The following is a 7,102-nucleotide window of genomic DNA, read 5'->3' on the forward strand; positions in this document are numbered from 1 at the left end:
CTATATCTCTTTTACACAAATCTCTTGGAAACCACAGGCCAAGCATGCCACTTTGCAGTTTACGCTCCACTCAGTAACAAATGAGAGAATTAGAGAAATTAGAGAACAGTTAGGGAAAGTTATCAAATGAGGCACTGAGGAAAAAAATGTATGTTGAAGTGATCTTTCTTATTGAATAAGGAAATAATTGTCAGTAAGAACATCCGTCTTCACTCATTCGTCATTTTCACCTTCGTTCTAGCTTAATCTTACCAAACCTCATGAAATACATCATGTTCTTCTGAGTTCTTTGAGATGCTTTAGCCGCCTTGTAATCAACCAATGATGCTGAAGCCATTCAGTTGAAAGTAACAGCAATCTAATGAAAACGTGTTTTCCTCTGGAAAAGGTTATTTCTGATTTTCCTTAAAATGGAATGCTACCTTTCCATAGCATTAAGGTTGGTTGCATCCACCTCAGTGAAAGCTGACAACTCAGATGAAATCCAATGGGATGTAAGCAAGAACCATTTGGGCACTCAAAGCTTACCAAATTCTGCAGGCTTTTTCCCCCACTTTGGGATGAGTGTGCAGAAAGAGACAGTAAATGACCTAAACAAAATCACCAACCTTAAATAGGCTTTAAACAGTTTCAGAAGGAGATAAATGCACCGCACCTATTGCCAAACAACATGCCTTAGGCTGAGATAACCAATTTAATACAACTACATGCTATGCCCACATGGTGAAAGGCAAGGCAATGCAGAACTATTAACTCAGGTCAAAAAATATATTATGCTGTAATTAATACTGCAATGATCCTAGCCTAACAAGCCTTGTTTCTGAACAGTCTTAGCTTACAACCCCATGCCATTAGCATCCTGTTTCTGCTCCAGAATGACACTCAGCAACAAACCCATCAGCTCTGTTAGTGTCAGCTGTCAGACCAGCTTCACTGGTCTCTGCAGTTCAATAGACATGTCTGAAGTGTAGCACTCCTCCTATAAGGAAGGACTAGAAACAACAGCGTGATCCCAAAGTCCCTTTAAATGGCAAAAGTAAAATCCAGGTTAATAATGGTATTTGCACATGATGCAAACACCATACAGCTTCAAAAGAAATGTATGCAGAAAGAGTTGCCCAAGCCTGTCTCCATTTTTTTCAGCAATGTGATAAGGCAGAGGAGAGTAACAGTACAATTGAATTAAGAACCCACACTGACATCTTGTGGAGACAGAGCTGGCAAAGTATTTCTAAGCATTTAAACTGTGTTGTGTGTTGTTTAACCAAAAAGTAAACTTGAACAGTACAAAGAAAGAGGGATGATTTGCTGAGATCTGTTAAAAAAAAAAAAAAAGAGCAGAAAGCAGAATTATATATTTTATTTAAATTAATATTCACAAGAACTTTTCCACAGACTGCAGAGGAAAATATCTTACTTCCTGCCATTGGAAGGAACAAGAGAAAGGAAAATGTTTTCAATCTCAGCCTTAAGGAAAAGCAGTGTAAATTCTGCCTGTTTCTTCCTGCACTTTTCCATGCAGCTCATTTTTGGTGAGGCATACAGACTGCAAAGGTTAGAAGGAAGCTTAAGCACTCTTTTTTGCAGGACATGCACTGAGAGAATTGCCTCAGATAGTCATGAACACAGACACTGAAATGAAGCTGTGGTCAGGGGGAGACACGCATTGATAGAGAACATGCCTCCAAGATGATTTTTAAGTGAGGATGAGAAATACTGAATCCAAGAAGCCCACTAATGGAGCTCAGCTTAATAAGAACTGGCTTATTTGATAACTGTAGGTGCAGAAGAATTCAGAACTAACTATTTTATGATGGACAAAGTTCCAGGGAGTCACAAAGGCTCAGCATGACCAAAGGGTTCTCTCCAGAACCCCCTTACAATCCTCCTGTGACATATAATTTCTAGAATACTGGCAGGTGTGAAAGGGATTTCCTGTGGAGATCACACACAGCAAGAGACAGGATTTAAGCCAGTAGACCTATCAGAGGCTTAGCTGATTCTGCAAGATAGAGAAAAGAGTCTACTTGTTGGATATACTCCCATGTTATAGCGCTTCTATTTCAATGACTAGAACCCACAGAGGACCAGACCTGTGATTTCGAGTTGCTGGTTCCATTGGCACAGCTGGCCGAGGGCCACATGTGGCACCAGGAGCTTGCGTCTGAGGTTGGGTGTGTTCCTCTCTAATGATTAGGAGCACGCTGCGTGTAGACGTGACTGCTCTGGCCTGGCACCTTATTCCATGCCTCATCCTGCAGTCAGGGATCTCCTTCCTGCCAATTCTAACCTTTGATTTCAGCCAGCATAGCAGCTCTCTAAGGGCACGAGTTCTTCTTCCCTTGCTTTCCAGGCCACCGCCATTTGGAGCAACTGCCGGATGCTCAGATTGCCTCGGGAATCCGTGTCTCTGAGAGCGCAGTGCGGCTTTGCATGGAAAGGACCACGCGTCTCTTCCGTGCCTGCACAGAGGACATGCAGAACGTTGCCTTCCTTTGGAGGGACATTGCCATGCTGATCATCCAGGGAAAAAATGTCAAAATGCGATTCTCTGCAGTCCATGGCAACATTTTTAGCATCACAGCCCCATGAAAATGCTAACCCACTGAGTTGCAAATTAGATTAAAAAGACCACTTCTTGGATATAATCCCATAGTAAAGCTCTTTTATTTCCGTGACTACAAACCACAGACCACAAGGCCATCCAGGCTGCTAATGGCGGCACTTCATTCTGTTCAATAAAGCTTTGTTTCCAAAACACACTGGGTCTTTCCTTGGTGGCTGTCCACCCTGCACTTTGCAGTGGATGAACTTTGGTGGAGCAGGGAAAGGCCAGCACAGGAGGGAGGGCTTGACTGTCAGTCCGGCTCCCAGGGCAGCTCTCTCCCGAGGCCAAAGCTGTACCTGCTCGCCTGCAGCTCTGCTCTTGGTGGCCAGCACACTTCCCGCTGCTGGCTGGTCCCCGCCGCATGCCCTGCTGCGGCTGCAAATCCCTGCTTGGAAGGGACTCTGCAGGGAACAGGAGGAAGAGGAAGAGAAGCAGGCTTTTGCCTGGGGCAGCTCTGGGCACCAGTCCCCTCACCGGTCAAAACTATCCGGAGGCTTGCAAAGCCAGGGTGCTCCGGGGTGCCCAGGCCAGCACTGCCAGGGGTACCCAGAGCTGTGCAGGCACCATGCTGTGCCGCGGGAGCAGCTTTTTCAGTCAGGTAGATAGTTTCACTCCCACTTGTCCCTGAGGGGCCTTTTGTTCCACACCTCCTTGTCAGAAAGGCTGGGAGGAGCGCAGGGGAGATGAGCAGACCTCCAAAAGCTCCTCTCCAGACACCTGGGTCAGGACAATGCTCTCAGCAGCAGGCTTGAGAGCGGGCTGTGCAACAGGAGGGAAGGCACCCCAAGGCTGCTGGGCACCCACACCCTGCCTGGGCTCTGCGGGTGCTCCAGGCCAGCAGTGGCAGTGGCTGCAGCTGCAGCGGGACCCAGACCCCTGCAGGCAGCAGCAAGGCACTTCCCCGATGGTCCGGAGGGGCTCTGGCTGCAGAGGGGCTGCCGCGGTGCTGGTAGTGGCACTGCTCATCCTGCACGTCCCATCTGAGGGGCTCCTTGGGCTCCCTGGCACTGTCACAGTGAGCAGCTGAAAAGACAGGTGGCCCCTTCCACAAAACATCCCCCTTAACGTTGCTCGAAAGGTGAGATGTTCATCTGGTGGGGCTTCCTTGGCCCAGGCAGCCCTAATGGCTGTAGGACAGAAAGCAGAGCCCCACCTGTGGTGCCTGTAGTTTCTCCATAGGCTGTCAATTAGTGTGCCTGGGAGGCTTCTTTCTTCTCATTGTCTCCACGTCTCTTTTGTCAGGTCTGTGTGTTGGTCTAGTTTGCTTTCTGGTTTTTGGTTTTGGGGAAAGAAACCCACCAGCCGTTACAGCCCATGAGCACTTCTGGCCTGGGGAAAGCCCTCATGGTCAGGAGACAGTGAGGTGGGGGCAGCTCCCCCAAATGCCCTCTGCAGCCCCTACCTGCTACAGGGTCCCCCCAGGGCAGCGCCTGGGCAGGGGCGCTGCAGCCCCTCTGTGACACGGTCTGAGGTCACAGTGCGACAGTCCCACCTCACAATGGTGACTGCCACCTTTTAACCCGGGGCCGCCACACGTCCTCCCACTTGTCCCTGAGAGGCCGAGGGGACTCCAGGCACTCTCCAGGGAGTTGCTCTTGCCACTGCTCTGCTTTGGAGGAGCTGCTCTGAAGTGAGGAGGAGAAGGTGGAAAGGGAGGCCACAGCAGGGGTGGAACTGAGATGGCAAAATACCTCTTCTCAGCACCTTGCTTCCCTCCAACAATTGAGAAGCTCTTAAATTCGGGTAAGGCCTTCAGGCCCAATTTCACGAGGGTTGTCAGGCTCAATGACACCTCTGAAAACTGGTGTGGATCCCCTGAGGCCAGTGGGGGTGGCTGGGAAGGCCTGGTGTCTGCAGGAAAGGGCCTCCTTGACCATGCCAAAGGGCTGAGGGACCGACCTGGCAGCCGGGGTTCGGGGCTTTTTTCCTGACCCAGCCCCTGTGTTCCCTACGGCACCCCAGGCAGAAGTTGCCAGTCCTGAGGGTTGCTCCTTGCCTGGCAGTGGGCACTGCCCACCCTCAGCTCCTGGCTGGCTGGAAGAGCCGGAGGGGTCTGTGGGCTGTGCAGCGTCGCTGTGCTGGGAGGTGCGACGTGGAGAAGCTGCACATATATCTGCATATACACATGTGTTGAAGCTCCTCTGTCCACTTCCATGACTAGAAGTAAAGACTGGGGGAGATACGCTACCGAAGGACAATTGTATGCAACTGCAGAAGAGTCAGTTGATAGGGTAGATTCTTAAACATAAAAGATACACCTGTTTTTATTGAGAGAGTCATTCCTTATGAGAGTTTTATTACCACAACATCCGCAGCATATCAAACTCTCTGATGAAATAGGCTTTGCCCCAAAGAAATGGCAAATTTCCTGCCACTCGTTGCTGCCTCAAGCAGACCAAAACGGTAGTACTTCTGCAAAACTGTTTACTTGAAAAGAGCAGTGGCAAAAGTAGAATGTGCTGACTGAGGTTGAACATAACCCATTCACTTCAGTCAAAGAGCACACGTCAGAGAAATGACAGCAAATACAGCTCTTCTGAGCACCCTCAAAGCCACATGTAGTGGGTATCCATGGCAAGGTTTTGTTAGCAGGGGGCTGTAGGGGTGGCTTCTGTGAGAAGACTCCAGAAGCTGCCCCCCCTGCAGGCTGCGGCCTGTGGAGGACCCCCACTGGAGCAGATTCCGGGCCTGAGCTGCAGCCGGTGGAGAGGGGCCCACACAGGATCAGGGAGTCTGGGGGGAGGTGCTGCTTGTGGGGGACCCAGGTTGGAGCAGTGTCCTCCTGACGGATGGACCCCGTGGTACGGAGCCATATCTGGAGCAGTTCTTGAAGAGCTGCTACCTGTGGGAAGCCCACACAGGATCAGTTCGGGAAGGACTGCATCCTGTGGGACTGACCCCACATTGGAGCAGGGGAATAGAGTGACTGAGAAGGAGCGTCAGAGACAAAGTACTATAGAATGATCACAACCCCCATACCCCCGTTCCCCTGCACCGCTCGTGGGGAGGAGGTGGAAGAGGGTGGATGGGTGGAAGGCGTTTTTGTTTTCTTTCCTTTGTTTCTCACTTCTGTGGACTGTTAGTAACAGGCAATGAAACTTAATATCTCCCTGCTCTGACTCTGTTTTGCCCATCACAATAATAGTTGCGCAACCTTCCCGTCCATATCTCAATCCTTGAGCCTTTTGCATTGTATTTTCCCTCCCTTTCCCTTTGAGGAGGCGGAGTGAGAGAGTGGAGCTTGGCTGCCCACCCAAGTAAAACCACCACACCACCCAAGAATGATACAAGGAAGCAGGCTACATATGTTCCCCACTCCTCTCCTCTGCCAAACCGTAACATCCTTTTAACTGGTAGCTTTGCCTCTGGGATATCTTATGTGAGACCGCTAAGTTCTGCGCTCTCTGATATATTCCTCCTTTTCTGAGCACATTTTTGCTGACACGCGTCAATACACAGGGGACAAGGGGAAGCTGCTCCCTGCTGGGGACACACCAGGGCCTGCCCTGAGCCTTCTAGAGTCCCACGGAGCACAGCACCTTGCCCTCACTGGTGCCACAGTCCACTGCCAGGTTGGCCTTGAGGGTGGGTCACACCTGGAGACCTGCACCTGAAAGGCAAGGAGCCCTCTTTGGGGCAGCCTGAGGAGTCCTGCAGCCTCTGCTGGGCTCTAGAGAATGCAGCTGAAGAGTTCAAAATGCATCGGTCCTTGGATAGCTGTGTGCTAAGTGGCTTTAATGTTGCCGTCGGAGAGCATGACGTGTCTTTTCCTTGGTTTTCCAGAGCTCGCTAAGATTTGGGCCAGCGCATCCTACTACCTGAGTCAACAGCTGGCTCTCCACCAGGTGGGACTTGCCTCTTCTTCCCTCACACCCTGATGTTCCATGAAGCAATGAGAGCCCTTTGTCATCGAGTGCAGTTATTCTTCCCTCCTTTGGAAGCAGGACCAATGCCCCAGAAGGCCTCAGTAATGCACTGCTGGGCCACGGACTAGCTCCGCTGTCAATTCAGATGTACTGTGAGGTCCAGGCTCGGATTTCAGAAAAAGGGCTGGACTTTTCCTGGGGCTTCCTGAGTCCCCCATTGCCAGAGCTGATTACCGAACTGGGCCGGGGTACTACTTCAAGGGTCGTTCCAAGTGTGGGAAGCCCCCTTGTATCTTAGTGAGCCAATGGACGTGTGTCGGCTTTTCCTGCACTACCTGGCTCTTCCTTGGGGAAGGGGGGTGAGAGGGAAAAGTCCAGGCCCTCTACGTCTTCTCCCAGCTCTCCAAGGAACCCATCTTGCTGAGTTGTACCTCAGGTGTGGACAGGGCACAAAGCTCCCTCCCCGCTCTCTGGCAAGTCATCTCTTTGTCCCTGCAAAGCTTCTTCTGATCCACCCTCTTCTGTTTCAGGCTGTCCGCATTCCTGGTCTTGGAACATTCACAGTTGTCACAGAGCAAGTAGCCAGCCAGAAAAATGACATCGTGACTGTTGAGAGACCCATGTTTCA

The sequence above is a fragment of the Anser brachyrhynchus genome, assembly GCF_964034855.1.
Source record: "Anser brachyrhynchus genome assembly, chromosome: 2".
Taxonomy (NCBI): Eukaryota; Metazoa; Chordata; class Aves; order Anseriformes; family Anatidae; genus Anser; species Anser brachyrhynchus.